Source organism: Cornus florida, unplaced genomic scaffold (genome assembly GCF_030987335.1).
Source record: "Cornus florida cultivar Cherokee Brave unplaced genomic scaffold, ASM3098733v1 CherokeeBrave_3.0.0_Hap2_Chr10, whole genome shotgun sequence".
Classification (NCBI taxonomy): Eukaryota; Viridiplantae; Streptophyta; class Magnoliopsida; order Cornales; family Cornaceae; genus Cornus; species Cornus florida.
Genome location: NW_026775580.1, coordinates 46,218,797 through 46,236,868, shown reverse-complemented (window position 1 = coordinate 46,236,868; position 18,072 = coordinate 46,218,797).

Here is an 18,072-nt window from a genome sequence, read left to right as displayed (position 1 = left end):
ATGTTGAGACATGTAAAATCATGTTCTCTCATGATCTATAATTGATAAATAGTGGTCTTTGGCGGTTGAATGCATGTTTGCAAGCCTTTACCCATGATCTAGAACTTTTCAAATGCAAAGGTGGCTGTTTCCAGCAGCAGTTGAAAACTTCAGCTTGGAAAGTCCAGATCATGCCATGTGTCACATGTCTTCCTTAGTCTTCTCCTTCGTGCGTGGTTTTCTCCTTTATTTCAGACCATGATTCCACTGATTTAGCCCTGTTATCCATCACCTTCGACAACTTTCTTCAGTTAATGGTAGTAACTGCATGAAATACCACCACTTTCAACTGACTTGTTTGTGTTGAGCCAAGTGTCCTATGATCCAAGTAGTCTTTTCTTTCACAGAGACCTTCTTCCTGTATATTTCATTATATAATGCATATATATATATATATATATATATATATATACAGAATTGTTCACTTGCTCCCTGGTGTGCAAGAAAATGTATGCACACCTTAAGTATTAACCATTAGATTACATTTGGCAGTTAAAAAGGTAGTTTATTCTTTTATATCCAATGGTTAAGATTTAATTCGTGCATAAATTCTTTGCACACCAGTAAGTAGTTGAACAGTCCTTTATATATGTATATATATATGTTATCTGCATCCCCATGTTTCCCTTAGCTTTTGGTAACTTATTCCTTAAATTAGACTTTCCTTTTTGGTCTTTGCTTCCATGGCGTCATGGCCCCCTGATTTCAACGATTTCTCCTTCATGGGTTGTATATGATATACATATATATATATATATCCATAAATATAGACCATTCCCCATATCCCCTTCTCTTCTGCAACATTGTGTTAACTTTAGCTGAAATAACAGTTAAAGTCTCCTAAAAATAAGGAGAAGATCCAGCGCCACATTCTCCCCTTCCTTGATTAGTCAACTTAATCTTGCCATATTGGGAAACCTCCATTTACTTAGGGATTTTGGAAACACATTATTTTGTCTATAAACCTTCTATAACAACAACTCTTAAATGAATTGATATACCGTGGTAAGCTCCATAGAACTCGCCATGTGTTGCTCTTGTGTTGGTTTACAAACACTATTATAGCATAGACTCCATATGCTGTAAGCCGATTGGTTGGATGAGTTTTGTCTTGAATAATTGCATGAGGTTTCATGTATAGTAGTATTTGCATGCAATTCTTCCATCTTATTAGGAAATCGTGGGCCATTGTTTAAAGATGGCAAGTCCTAATAGGACTGACCACTTTCCTTGAAATAAAAGATTCCACATGGTGGGATTTAACTGGCCCACTTATCTTTGTTTCTAGATGCTACGTGAAATCGCATAGATACTCTGATGAAAGCTTACAAGAATTGTGATCCAGTGTGGTAAGTTCCATTGGAACTTGCCACATACTTCGTTCTTATTGGTAGATGGCATAAAATCAGTCTTTAGTAATTTCACACTATAACTTCCTCTTTTGAATATTAAAGCATCAATATAGTGCAACAAGTTCAGTGAAACTCGACACATATCACCTTTCCATTAAACTAAAAATAATGGGATAAACACCATGCAATATGCATTCAAGCCGCACCACACAGAGAATGCCCTAATTAGATAAATTTCAGATGAAATAAAGAAAACTTATAGTCATCCCCGTACAAACACAAACTCAAATCAAAATGAACCAATGCCCAAATGTAACGCAATTGATCTTCCTAGGCTTGAACACGGTTCAGATCGGTTTGGTTTGGGGATAAATCCCAAGCCGAACCGGTCCCCATGGATTGGTTAAAACTGAAACCGAACCGATCCGTGGGGGCCTTCAATCCAAACCAAACCGATACGTGAAGTAACGGATCAGATAGGTTCGGTTCCCACGGATTGGCAGCAGACAAACAAGTCTGAAAATGGCAGCATATCAAGTCTGAAAATGGCAGCAAAGCAAGTCTGAAAATGGCACCAAGCAAGGCTAGTTCTCAATCTGAATCTGAAACGGTAGTCACATCTACAAAATAACATAATTTAATTAAAAATCATAATTGTGTTCTAAAAATCATACTATAAAGTATTTATATAAACTTGTGCAGTCGCCTAGAGAGAGAAAGAGAGAGAGAAAAGAGGTCATCGTGGATCTGTGCTTTGAAGTTGGGTTTGGTACACAGAGTTTTTGAAGTCGAGATATCGATTGCAGCTTGACTGAATTTCACTCTTGTTTGGGATGGAATTATAAATATCATCTTCGAGCTTGGAATTAAAAATGTGAAATTGGGATAAATAGAATTGAGAATGAATGTCAATTCCATACTAATTTAAGAGAACAAAATGGGTCTGATCTAGAAACCTTCGTATGAAGCTCTGTTTCACTCTAATGCGGATTCAATTGAAAATCGGTGCTTCAGCTTCTAGAGAAGAAGGCTAAAGATGAATCAAACTCTCTTTTTATTTTTATTTTTTTATTTTTTATATAGGAAGACAGTTTTTTCAAATGCTTAATATGTGTTTGTATATACAAATATATATATATATATATATATATATATATATATATATATATATATAGATAGGTAGATAGATGAGGGGTGGAAAGAGAGATAAAGTGAAACTCACCGGAAAAGAGGTAGATCCAGTCGAAGAAGTCGCTGTTGCTTCGATATGCAGAGGTCACCGTTGCTTCAGATCTGGTGAACGATGGTTGAGAGGTGTTGGATTGAGAGGCGAGAGATTGGGAGACGAGAGGAAGACAGAGGCGAAGAGTGTCATTGACTCACAGAGGCGAGAGGAGATCGAAGACTGAAGAGGGTGAAGAGAAGAGACTGACGGAGGCGCCGCTGAAATGAGATTGGAGTAATGATTCTAATGTGCGAGGCTGAGTTAGGGTTAGGTTACCATTAAAAGAATAATGAATAAAGAAAAAAAAAAAAAAGAAGAATTACACCAATACGGTATATTGTATATATATAAAATATATTAATATATTATTCAGTAACGGTTCGGTTCGGTTTGTTTAGTCGTTCGGATCAGATCAGTTAACGGATCGGATTGGATTTTCCAGCGCCCAATCCGTTAACCGAACCGCAAATACCGGATTGCAGATTTTCCAAACCATCACCGAACCATGAGCTCTGAAAACTGAACCGAACCACACGGATTGGATTGGTTCGGACTAGATTGACGGATTGACGGATTATTTGCCTACCCCTAGATCTTTCGATAATTAATGTAACGGATAATTAATGTAACACAAACACAACTAATTCTTCCAAACTCACAATGAACCAAACACAAACTTTTAGTGCCCAAATCATAGAAGACTCCCAAACAGAAGACCTAAGTCCAGCTCCCAACTCCGATTGCCCCAAATAAAAATTTTCAGACCAAAATCAGATGGCACCGCCTCTAACACACAACGAAACAATGCGAACCAATGCTTACGTTAAATATTTTTCATTACAGTCAAAAACTGATAGCATAAAATACGTTCTAAAATTAATCAATGTAGCGCAATTGATCTTCCGATGAACATCATTTTCTTAGTAAGTTTTGAAGGTTTTTTTTTTTTTTTTTTTTTTTTTTTTTTTCAATACAAGTTAAATTTAAACAACAATTAGGAGGCAAATTCTTCAATATATATACATACATATACACTCTAACATACATACACGCACATCTACTATATAATACACCAAAGAGTGTCTCATTTATATTATTATGTTAAATATATTAAAAATGTTTCGTGCTTCGTTTGGTTTGGTTAAAAGGAGAGAAAAAAATTACTCTATAAATATGGAATATCATTTTTACTCTTCAATTATTCACAAAATTACTTTGTTAAAACACACTCGATATTAATGCTTTATAAATATGGAATATCATTTTTACACTTCAATTATTCACTAAATTACTTTGTTTCTTGCTTCGCAAGGTTTTCACAATTTGGATTTGAGAACAACTGAAAAAAGGACTGACTTTTAAGAAAATGCTGTGTCGACCTAAAACAAAGAGCATTTTCTTAACAAGTGATTGATTATTTGATTAGTGAAGTCAAATCCGTATACTGTTTGTATACTCAAGTTTGATTATATATGACTGTGATAAAAAAACTTGTCTTGAACACATTTTAAAAATAATTTTGTAATTTTGACAAGTGCTGATTTTAGATAAATGGAGTAATGAAAATACTTCTTCAAATTTTCTTTCTTTGCATTGCTTTCATTGATAGATTTCTTTCTTGGCCTACCAAAATAAATTAAAAAGAAAAATCTTTCCACTCCTCTGTTTTGATGGATATTTCAAAAGAAGATGAAATCATGACACTTCCAAAATTTACACATGAAACAAAATTCACAAAAGCAAAAGCATATCAGTTGTATGGAGAGAGCGTTAGAAGTTAACAAAAATTCAAATCTTCCTTGAAATTAAGGCAAGGAGGAGTAAAAATGCATGAATGATCACCGATTAAGGACGAAAAAAACAAGAGAATGGGGATGGAGTCATTTTCTAGAGGAAGCCTCCACGTTAGAAGACTTTGACAGGGATAGCTTTCGATTGTGGAAATAAGCGACGACTTAAGACTCAAAGGCAAGGTCACATATAGCTTTATCAGAATTATTAAAGCGAAAGACACAACTTGACTAAATTCATTCATTTTATTAATTCCACACTTGGCCTTCCTCTTTCTGATTCAGCTCGACCTGTATATTATATCTCTTGATTCAAAATACTGAAATATGTCTCTACATGGAGGTAATCATAAAGGTTGGGTGAAATATTGTGGTGTGTATAGTGTATGATTGTTATTTCTATATATGCTTCCATGATTGTTGAATGTTGATGTAATGATGATGATATTTTACATTATATGTATATGATAAAGGAAGAATCTAAATCTCAACAACAGCCCATCGTTGGTTGAGTGGATTGAAATGAGTTAATATTGTTGAAAATAATGGAATGAATACAAAAAGAAACGTACAGAGTATTGCTATGTTTTGGAAAATAACAAAGGAACTTAGCTTAAAGGTGCCCTCTACTAACACCACCAAATGACCAAAATAACCCCCAACCTCACCAAAACCACCAAAATGCCATGAAATATCTCTCTCCAATAAACCAACCACATATATATATACACACATACACACACATACCCATATAGATATATAATACCTTAATGCTCAAATAAAATAAATAAATGTAATGAAATCACTGGGTCCCATATGGCACGTAAAACGATGCATGGAAAAATAGCGCATAAATCGATGCATGAAAAATTAAATAAAAATAAAACCCAGAAAAATTCGAAAAATTACACGTTGATAGCATAAATATATCAACTACCCAATGATGAAATATATTAATGTGAGGCTGCTCTTGAGCAAAAACGTGAAGAGATGTTAAATAAGTGTTTCTGAGTGTCGATTCATCAATGTAAGCTCATTTTAATCTCAGAAATTACTATATTTAAGCTGAACTTATGAGGACCTGCAACACTGATGCTGCTATTGAAATAAGGTTGTTGTCAAGGCTGATTTGGGGGCTAAGCTTGGTCCTAGAGGCTTGAGGTGCTTAAAGAAGGTTGGAGCAAGTCTAAAATACTTATTCACAACTACAGAGACCAGGTATTAGCTCATACTCTTGCTATAGCAGAATACATCTATTCAGAGCTTTGTATTTGAGTGTTTTGTGATAAAATAGCTGCTGTTCTGAACTTACTTTGATTGATCTTGGTGTGATTCCTGTTATTAACATCTAAGCATAAATAACTTGATTAATTGAAGCTGTTAAAGTTGGATTCATCTCAGAGAATTGGCCTGGTTCTATAATGACCTTTTGAACCACATTTCCTGTGACGGCCCAAGTCTTTCAACCCGGTGCGTCAGCGATGAACCGAAAGATAACCCGATAATGGATCCGAAATACAGAAGCAAAAGATAAAACAACGGTCTCTAGAGATACAACATGGCTCTAAGACACCATTATGACCCTCAACGAGGTCACAGAACCCAAAGGAATCAAATGGGGAAACAACGTTTCAAAAACGAACAAGACTGAACTTAGGGAAAAAATCGTCATTTCCAGCTTAAAAGTGGATGCCACCGAGCAACCCATTGGAAAGACAACAAAAAATCAATGAACTTAGACTCAAAAATCGCTTGATTCGGAGTCCGGATGAAGAAGATATGACTTACGGAAGAAGAAGGGGCAAAACGGTCAAAAATAGCAAACCCAAGAACATCTAACCGGTTAGATGGCCTATCTAACCAGTTAGAAGGCCAAAAATAGTGACAAAAACGCTGCCCACACTCATGTAACCGGTTACGAGACCCCATCTAAATGGTTAGATGTGAAGGGGCAGTAAGGGTGCGACCCAAAAACCATGCAGCAGGGGTTTTTCCCGAAAAAATGGAAATTTTAGGGCCTAGATGACATTTTCTGGAAAAACACAAAGAAGAAACCCCCCTCAAAATTGAGTTTTATACATAATTATTAAGGAAAATCGAAAAATACGCACTTTGAAATGCCCAAATTGCCCTTCTTGAAAACTGGTCTAGAGGGTCCAAAAAGCTGCTAAATTTAAAAACTGAGAGCTGAACTTCGGGATCTATTTCCGATGCCAAGACGACATTTTCCGGAAAAAAATGAAGAAGAAACCCCCCCTAAAATCACATTTTCTATTCAACTATGTGAAGAACGGAATTTATTTCCTAAAGAAAATTTCCAAAATACCCTTAGGTCAGAATATGCAACAAAAGTGTAAAATGAGTCCGTAGAAGGCTCATTTCACCAAAGAAGAAGCTTTGCCTGCAAACGACCATGCATGCAAATGTAAATTACCTAATAAGATGTGTTACAATGGTCCATGACTCAAAAATACCACCGATGCAAAATCCGACCCCCCAACGGGCAAAAAGGCAAAAATGAACTTGAAATGAGAAAAAGGAAAACCAAAATTAACAAATGGTTTCAAATTACCGTTTGGCCCTTGACCACACTTCAAACATGATTAATGAGACCCTATGAAAGAATAAAAATAGAATTCCCACATCCGATGCAAAAGCAATGAAGAAATATCTTAGCATTTTTCAACATTTCCATAACAAACCTCGAAAACTAAAGTGCATAGAAGACAAGATACATGTCATTGGCCTCTGGCCTCATCATATACATGTTAAATACATTATAAAGAGTGTACTCATGTACACACTACATATATGGAATCAAATAATACATATTTTGATACATAAGGTTACAAGAGGCATTTTATGCTAACACTTGCATAAAATGGAAACTTAAAAACTATAAGCCATCCAAGGAGCAATGAGCACCAAGAACCAAGTCTTCATACCTGAAAAATGTCCCCATTACGTGGGTGAGTAACATAAAGCTACTCGTAGAAAGTGAGCATGCATCGACCTAGTATTTTACAAATTATCACCTTATGGTGAAACATGTTAAAGGGCTCATGCCACCTAACGTCTGCGTCAATGTGTGACTCGGGGAGCATCCTAAGCTACCTAAGATCATTTGTAGCATGAAACACATCATTCATGCAATTCAAGCAAAATGGAAGCATGTTATACTGTAATGACCCGGATTTTTCGGATAAATTTTTTTCCGTTATCTTTTCCCTTCTGAGTTTGGTTTCATGTCGATTAGTGTCATCTCGAGTGCTCTGGAGTGATTTCCGAGACTCTTTTTTGTGGATTGACAACTTCCTTTGAGGGCCTAGTCAGCTCCGCATTTTTCGTTTTTCGACACTATTCACTTTTTGTCTTTTCCCTATTTTGTCTTTTTCCCTATTTCGTCCTTTCCTCGTTGTCACTCTGTTTGCGTAACCACTCTTCTTGTGTTCGGAGTTGGTTTTTGACTTCACGTATCTTCATCTTGAGTGGTTTCCATGAAATATGTATCTTCACTTTTGTAAGAAACTACTCTGGTTGCTCCCGTTGTCCACAGGGGCGTGGATGCACAATTCTTTGGAATTATTTTATTTTCTTGGGGTGTTTTTCATAAATATCTTTTGAAGATATTTTATTTCAGGGGCATCAAAGAAAATATCTTTTTGAAGATATTTTCAGTCTAGGGCAATTTCGCCGTTAACCCTTTTTGTAGGGGCCATTGTGCAATTAATGAAAGTTATTGCAAAATATCTCATCTGGAGCCTGGATCCTCGTATGGGATTCATTTTCACTTTTGTTGACTCATAAATTCATAGAATTTCCTTCTGGTCGTTTTTCTCCAGTTTTAGGGTTTCTGGCCCCGGTTTGCGCCAAACTTGTTTTGGGCATAACTTTCTGTACGGGACTCAGTTTTTGACGTCGTTTTTTCCGTTGTTCATTTTTTCTCATTTTGAATCTTTTTTGTTCATGGAGTTTTGCCGTTTGAGTGCGTTTGCTTAAAATCCACTTTTCCGGACCCGGCGGGACCCTTTCGGGGCACTTTTTGAGACTTACTATAAATATGGGACTTAAGAACAAAAAAATCAGATTTCTTCTTCTTCCTCTCCCATGGCCGGCCAAGCTACCTCCCATGGCTGCCACTTTCTCTCTCCTCCTTTGATCCACTTTTCTTTGATGAAAAGTCTTCGGCTTTAACGTTTAATGCTTGCCTTGACGCCGTGCACCTTTCCCCCTTATTAGAAACCATTTCTGACCAAATTTCTAGTTCGGGATTGAGGTCAAGTTTGGATTTTCATGGGGCTTCTTGGGGGTTCATATAGGTCGTGTTGTCCCCGACAAAACCTTGAAGTTTCGTCCGATTCGAAACCGTTTCATTTCGGTGGGGATTTGAGATTTCATCTCAAATGGAGGTAGGGGATGTTTTAGGATTTTGTATGTGTTGTATGGGTGTTTTCCATGATTATACAACTTGATTGCATGACTTGTATCAAATCTAGAAAATTAGTAATATTTAATTCTTTGTATAAGATTAAATTTACATGGATGTACCTTGCATGAAATTGACTTATAGCATGCATTTAAATTAAGTCTAGGTATGTTGTTTAACATACTTAAATTTGAGAGCATTTGGATAAGTATGAAAATTTAGAGACTTTAATTAAAATCTATTTAATGGTTCCTTTAACTTAAGTAAGTTTTGACTTGATATTTGAGATGACTAGGACTTGTATACTAGTATATGTTAATATGGGACCATTTTATGTTGTTTTAGAATTTAGGGATTTGATTATCATGATTTAATTAAATTCCATTTTGTTATTCAATTGGCCTAATCAAGTTTTGGAATTGGTATATGCAATGACCATGCTATGTTGTTTAACATGTGTAATTTGAGGCCATTTGGTTGAGAATTGCAACTTAGAGGAATTAATTAGTTTAAATCATGTGTTTGACGTTGATTGTATATCTAAAGCATGATTTTAGACCTGTAATGAATTTATGAGATTACGTTTCAATATTGGATTATCTTGTTATAGCATGTAACGAGTCGCACACTGAAGATTCGACATGTGATATTATTATAGTGCGTAACGAATCGCGCTTTGAAGATTCGACATTTGTCATCTTATAGTAGTTGTGGATTTAGAGCATGTATTGTGTGGTTACAAACTACTTGTGCATGGAATGTGGTTTCGTATATATATAAGTTGTTAACTTATTTATTTTGGAGTCACTTGGGACATGGTTACTATGATATGGCTAAAGTTCGGCTTTAGTGCGGGAGGTATGAGTTCTCCCCAATTGAGATAGTGCGCACTTAGGGTGGTTTTCCCTGCGGGTTAGTGCCCGGAACAACCATTGATCTCAGCAGAATTCCGAGTCTAGATGTCCAAGTCTTCCATTATTTATTTTCGCATTCAATTCCAAGTTAGCAATCATGTTTATATTGTGACTTGTGGTTTTGGTTATCGGCGATTTTGATATTGTTAAGTACATCCATGCTTTATGATCTTTGTAGATTTTGATGTTGCCAAGTATATCCATGTTTTATATAAATCATTTTAATGTTGTTAAGTACATTCATGTTCATGATTTTTAATAAATCATTGTGAGCTTTTAATGTTGTTAAGTACATTCTTGTTTTATGATTTTAATGAATCATTATAAGCTTTTGATGTTGTCAAGTACATTCATGTTGTGTTGTTCAAATGTAAAGTAGGAATGATCCTATAGATTCATTTGGAACATAGACGTTAGGTGGCATGATCACTTATATCGTTTTCGTTCTTAAGATTTCAAATTGATGACTTTGAGAATCTATGTTCTTGCTTGGTGTAAGCATGCTCCTATGTTGTTACTTTGTGTAAGCATGACCCTATGTTGCTAAAATTGCATGAATGAGGCGATTGATGCTAGAAATGATCTTAGGTAGCTAGGATGTTCCTTGAGTCTCACCTTTGACGTAGACGTTAGGTGGAATGAACCACAATAATTAATCATGCAAACTTGTAAAACGTAGGTCGATGCATGCTCTACGAGTAGCTTTATGTTACTCACCCCTACGATACTGGGGCATATTTCTGGTACAGGATTCAAGGTTAGAGATTCTCAACATGCTTGGATGATTTGGGAACTTGAATTGTTCAATTCTTGTGAAGGTTGGCTTGAAAAGCCATTTGTAACCTTATATGTCAAATGTGTATATTTGCTTCTAGACTGGTAACGTGTGCCTTAGCACACTTTTTGATTCTCATTTTATGTATATGACATGAGGCTAATGGCCAAACTCCTTTTGAAATTACATTTATGTCATGGATGTTAATTTTTGCCTTCAATGAGAACATATGGAAAACCATGCGTTTTAGTATGCTATTTTGCACCGGAGCGTGCATTATGTAGGAACTTCTTTCATTAGCATTCATTTAAAATGCATGAAGTGTGGCCAAGGGCCAAACGGCATTTCGAAATCATTTTATGATTTTAGGTTTCAAGTTTTCATTCCAAACTTCATTTTGTCATTTTGGCCGTTGGGGGGTCGGATTTTGCATCGGCTATGTTTTTAAGCCATGGACCATTGTAGCGCGTCTAAATAGGTAAGTTACGTTTGCATGCATAGTCGTTTCTGGGCAAAACCTCATTGTTTGTATTTTGAGCCTCCAACGGACTCATTTTGCGATTTTGTTGCATATTCTGACCTAAGGGTATTTTGGGAATTTCTTTTAGGAAATAAATTCCGTTATTCACATGGTTGAATAGAAAATGTGATTTTTGGGGGGGTTTCTTCTTTGTGTTTTTCCAGAAAATACCATCTTCGCATCAGAAATCGCACCCGGAGTTCAGCTCTCAGTTTTTAAATTTAGCAGCTTTTTGGACCCTCTGGACTAGTTTTCTTGGGAGGGCATTTTGGGCATTTTACTTTGAGTATTTTTTGATTTTCCTTGTGAGACACATAGAAAACTCAATTTTGAGGGGGGTTTCTTCTTTGAGTTTTCCCAGAAAATATCATCTTGGCCCTCAAATTTCTATTTTTCCTGGAAAAACCCCTGCTGCCAGGTTTTTGGATTGCCCATTCTGCCTCTTTCACATCTAAACGGTTACGAGGGGCTTCGTAACCGGTTAGATGGGTGTGGGCAGTGTATTTCTCAAATTTTTTTTGTCTCCTAACCGGTTAGAAGGCTTGGTAATCGGTTAGATGATCTTGAGTTGGCACTTTTTGACCGTTTTGCCCTTTCTTCTTCAGTTAGCCATATCTTCTTCATCCGGACTCCAAATCAAGTGATTTTTGAGTCTAAGTTCATTAATTTTTCATTGTCTTTCCAATGGTGTGCTCGGTGGCACCCACTTTTAAGCTGAAAATGACGTTTTTGCCCCTAGGACCATTCTTGTCCGTTTTTGAAATGTTGCTTCCGCATTTGTTTCCCTTGGGTTTCGTGACCTCGTTGAGGGTCACATTAGCGTCATAGAGTCATGTTACATTTCTGGAGACCGTTGTTTGTCTTTTGCTTCCGCATTTCGGATCCGTCATCAGGTCATCTTTCGGTTCATCACTAACGCACCAGGTTGAAAAACTTGGGCCGTCACATATACAAAGCAACAAGACATAGATTTTCAAAGTTATGAACTCGAAATCTAAAACACAAGAATTACCAAAATGGGTCATGCTACCTAACGTCTATGTTCCAAATGAATTTATAGGATCATTCCTAAGCCATATTTGAACATCAAAACACGAATCATTTTATCAATACACTTTAACCAACATTGAAACTTCCAATACAACGCATAAAGCATGATTTCACAAAGTTAACATCCTGCAACAAAATATGGAGAATCAAATAAGAAACAATAAGTTATAACATCATATAGTTATCAACTTGAAACGAAATACGAAATCAACCAAAGTGGATACTTGGACGTCACGCCGGATCAGACCGACACCATAGTTACTTTAGGGTTACTAGCCTACGGATAACCTCTCTATGTGCGCACTAGACTATATAGAGGGACAATCCCCCGTGCTAGAACCAAGTCCTAGCCGTAGCCAAACAACGACATCCCCAAGTTTCCAAAATCAACAAGTTGTGCAACAACGTATATATCAACATGTATATACAAGATATCAACTATCTACCAAGCACAACCAAATTTGAAAACATATACAATACATGCACAAAGTCGACAACTACTATGGCATGAAAAATGTCCAATACAAAGAGTGCAATTTCTTACATAAGGCAACAACATATTCATTAAGGAAAACACATTCTCATGAATATTAATATAACAACTATGTTATCCAATTCTCAAAATATAACCAAGTGAACATACAACAAGTCCAAGTCCATGATTTAAACATAGAAACAACTTCCAAAACATAATAAAATCTATGGAGCAAATATATAGAATTTAATTAAGCAAAAATAATCAAATTCTCTAGATTCTAAATTAATTCCAAATAACCCCAAATTAATATATGTTGAAAGACATGTCATGGTCATCACATATATAACTCCAAACGACCAATTAAGTGATTAAAACACTTAAAACAAAATTAATTAAGCTAATTAATTAATTTCCTCTAGATTTTTAAACAATTCTAAATGCTCTCAATTTAAGATATGTTAGAGAACATGTCAAGGCCTATCTAAATATCACATTACAACTTGATTTCGTGTTTGTTATGACCTTGTGAATTAAACTTTCACTAAAGATAAATATTAAAAAAAAGTTGTAATTCTTAATCAAATGAACCAAATTTAATATATGTTAGCCAACATATCCAAGCATAATTTCCAAGCATGTTACAATTCAATTCCAAGTCATACATATCCTTAAACATTAAATCCTTTACAAAGAAATTAATTAAAATTAAATTCCAAGATTTATACAAAACACGCATACAAGTTGTATAAGCATATATAATCCTAAGACACCCCCTACCTCAATTTGAGATGAAAATCTCAAAAGCCATCAAAACGAAACGGCTCCAAATCCGACGAAACTCCTAGGTTTTGTCAAGGACAACACGATCTATATGAATCCCCAAGAAGCCCCATGAAAATCCAAACTTGACCTCAATCCCAAACTTTAAATTTGGTCAGAAATGGTTTCTAATAAGGGGTAATGGTAGAGCACGACGAGGCGAACAACAAATATTGAGGCCGAAGACTTTTCATCAAAGAAAAGTGGATTAAAGGAGGAGAGAGAAAGTGGCAGCCATGGGAGGGAGATTGGCCAGCCATGGGAGAGGAAGAAGAAGAAGAAATCTGATTTTTTTTGTTCTTAAGTCCCATATTTATAATAAGTCTTAAAAAGTGCATCGAAAGGGCCCCGCCGGGTCCGGAAAAGTAGATTTTGAGCAAACGCGCTCAAACGGCAAAACTCCGTGAACAAAAAAGATTCAAAATGAGAAAATATGAACAACGGAAGAAACGGTATTGAAAGCCAAGTCTCGAGCAGGAAGTTATGCCCTGAACAAGTTCGGTGGCAACCGGGTCTAAAATCTCTGAAACTGGAGAAAAACGACCAGAACGGAATTCTATGAATGTACGAGTCGACGAAAAGTGAAAATGAATCCCGTACAAGGATCCAGGCTCCGGACGAGATATTTTGCAATAACTTTCGTTAATTGCACAAAGGCCCCTACAAAAAGGGTTAACTGCGAAACTGCCACAGAATAAAGATATTTTCTTAAATGCCCTTGAAATAAAATATCTTCAAAAGATATTTATGAAAAAAACCCCAAGAAATAAAATTAATTCTAAAGATTTATGCATCCATGCCCCTATGGGCATTGGGAGCAACTAGAGTACTTTCTTGCAAAAATAAAGATACGTATTTCGTGGAAACCACTCACGATAAGGATACGTGAAGTCAAAAACCAACTCTGAGCATAAGAAGTGAGGTTGTGCCAAAAACTGACAAATGGAGATAAGACGAAATAGGGAAAATGACAGAATAGGGAAAAGATGAAATAGCGCATAGTGTCCAAAAACGAAAAATGCGAAAATGACTCGGTCCTCAAAGAAAGTTGTCAATTCACATGAAAGAGTCTCAGAAACCAATTCTGAGCACTCGAGATGACACTAAGCAACGAAAAACCATACACAGAAAAGAAAAGACAACGGGAAAAATTTATCCGCAAAATTTGAGGAAAAAGGGAAAATGAAGAAAATGACTGGGTCATTACAACCTTCCCACCTTAAAGGGATTTCGTCCCTGAAATCCAGCCCCAATAAAACAAAAGGCAAAACTAGGATAACTACGAAGTACATCTCCAAGTACCCCAAACAACATGCAATGAAAACAACCCCTAGGCTGAAAGACAACGCTCAAGCCAATGACATTTTCAACCACGTGCTTACAACTGGACAACCTTTCAAAAGAAAAATGACCTCACGGCCACACGACAAGTCAAAGGTCACTCATAGAACCCAATGCCAGACAAAGGAATGGAAGACAACAACCGAAAACATCCCTCATAACGAACCATCATAAGGAACCAAAAACAACCACCAAAAGAATTCCAAGATAACCATATATCAAATCAGGGTACTAAACAAACACAACGTGGCAGTACGAATAGGGACCAGAACTCGTCCACGACGTACCCGAATGTGTGGTAGCAATGTCAGTATCTAGTGCCCGCCCACACTTTGATAAGCGCCGAATATTGTATATTCAAGCGCCCTAAATTGCATTAGTAAAGTCCGTTGTATGTTAATTTATGTAGATTATCTTCATTTCTATGTTTTTATGCATTTTCAGGTTCATTGGCCAAAATGGAACAAGAATAAGGCCTTGTGGAATCTTGAGCAACAAAAGGTGCCAATGCTGAATTCTGGCAGCAGTAGAACCTGGACTTTGCTCGCCATTTTGACCTTCCAAACTTGAGAACTGGACTTCCCTCATAACATAAAAGATTTAGATCTCTGAATTAGCTTCCCAAATATTCAAACGGTTTGTCATTCGGAGCTTGGAGCAGAGAGTTATGGCCTTATTACCAGAGGTGCACAGAACTGCCTGGCAGCAATGAAATTCTGCCTTGATCTTCATTTTCGACCAACCATCCTTGAGAATTGGATCTCCACCAAAACATGAAATATTTAGAGCTCTGAATTAGATTTCTAAATCTTCAAACAGTTCATCATTCGGAGTTCGGAGCGCAAAGTTATGGCTGTTTAACCAAAGTAGGTCTGGGCGGAGCAAGTGAAGCATGGAGCTTTTTACACTAAATTCGAGTGCTCGAGGCCTTGCTTAGAGTGCTCGAATTTTGGGCAGAATGCCCTTCGGAAATAGCTCATTTCAGCCCACTTGCACCTTGGTTTCTTCATTTTGTTTTCCTCTTTAATGAAGTGGTTGGAGATGTTGTTTGGTGGCCTTTTGGTGGTAGATAAGAGGGATAAGAGCCAGACAATACATTAAGCTTCATTTTGGGAAGAGAGAGGAGAGAGAAGAGAGCAAGGAGGAGGAGTTCTTGAAGCTTCAAGGAGGAAGCTCGAAAATGGAGGGGAAAGCCTTGCTTCTTCCTTCATCTAGGCTCACTCATGGGTAACTAAACTTCAGCTAGGGAGGTGATGAAGCCTCCCCTTTTGCTTATGTTCTAGATTAGGATCTATTTTGGGGATTATGATGTATCATTTTTGGTCTTTTCATAATCTAGAGCATATTACTTCTTGTAATGAATTCTAATGGTTATAAATGATTGTTGTAAGTGATTTATCTTGTCTTAGATGGTTTCTTGTAGTAATCATAATGCTTGCTTCTTCATGGTGACAATGGAGATAGGATTATGAATAATTTTCAAGGCATGTTGATAGAGAAAATGGATAGTCCATTGCTTAGGAACTTCCTTTGATGGGTTATGCTAGTTTCCTATCTCATGTGTTTTATCATTTGATTACAAACTTGATAGTTCTTGCTTGAGTGAGTATGTTGAAGGCTACACTTTAGTTTAGGTAGCTCAAATGTATTAATTTTTGAGGGATTATTCTTGTTTAATGATTTAATGAACTTCTCTAATGGTATATGGTAATCTAGTGTTGCTATATATTCCGTGACCATTTTATACATTGTACTTCCCCAATTTAGCCTTAATCTAGCATGTACTTAGGGTGTAGTGTGGATTCATCTCCCTAGTATTTTCTACTTGTATCTCACTCCTTTAATTTCCTTGCAATTTATTGTTTTATGCACTTCAATTACTAGCTTAGTGACAAACCAATCAAACAAACCCTTATTACCCCTTATCATTCTAAGAACAATTCTAGACTCTTAGGTTGCCATAGACTAGCGCAATCCCAGTGGTTCGACTTACCCGACCAATAGCCCTATTTTACAATGATTCGTGCTATTGCGAAGGTTGATGTTTAATTGACCAACCGATCAATTTTTGGCGCCGTTGCCGGGAACTGTAAACGGTTTAGCGACCAAAGTTCTAGGGTTAATTTTAGTTTGATTGTTAATATTGTGTCTTGTGAATATTCCTTGTGTGTTTTGATCATCTTCGTGTTGTAAGATTCTAGGGACTCGAAGCTCGCCGTGGGATTGCTAGCAAATTGTAAGTCTAGAAGACCCCAGGTAAGTCTCGTGACTTCTAGTTTCGAATTATGGATATCGTGCATGTGTTAAGCTTAGAAGTAGATAAATTGCAAGCCCTTGTCGAGGCTATTTCAATTGTGTATTTTCAATTCCAAGCATCGGTCCTTGTCGTGGCCATTTTAATTTTTGTCTTGATAATTGAGGAGAAAGGGAATATCATATGTGGAGGTTATGGTGATGAAGTGTTGTGTTGATTGCTTTGTGTATTGTTGAATTACTCCTAGATGGAGAATAATTATCTCCCAACTCAATTCTACACACCACATGCGTTTTGTGCTTTTTGCTCTAGTAATACACATCATACAAGAGATTGTCTTCCAACGAGACAATTCTCGGATTTTTATCTAGAGCAACCAAATGCAAATTTCTCTGAACCGGGTAGTGATCCATACTTCAATGGTTATAACTCGGGTTCAAGAGATCATCAAAACTTCTTGTGGCATGACATAGGAAATTCAGCCCCACAATCTCTTGGGCAACATTTTTACTCCAATTTTCAACCCAATGATCATTATTTCCAGCCCTCTTCTTCTCCTTTTCTACCGTCTCCATTGGATGAGTTAATAGCTGCCAACGAACAAATGATAGAGTCTATGCATACGCAAATGATGGAGTCCAACAAGCAAATGTTGGATGACATTGTTAGCATGCAATCCACCACCTATTCTCATTCCCAATCTAGAGTTGATTTAGATGACCAGATAGCCCAAATTCAACTAATGGTTGATGTTCTAAATCAGGAAAAGGAAGAAGAATTTCCAATTGAACTTGTGGTCAATCCAAAAGAGAATTCTATGAATGATGAGTTTACTTCTAGTAATTTTCATCACGAGAATGTTCAAGTGGTTACCGCATGTGAAAATGAAGAAATAGTGGGTGAAGATCAAATTGTCGCCACACAAAAAATTGAAGAATTTGTGGTTCAAAATGAGGAAATTAATGATGATGAGATTGTATCCTATAAAAATCCAGCGCAGCCCCTACATAATCCCTTGCTTGATGTACCTCCTTTAATGGAGGATCCTCTAAAAACATGCTTAGCTCATTTTAATTATGAGGATTTTGA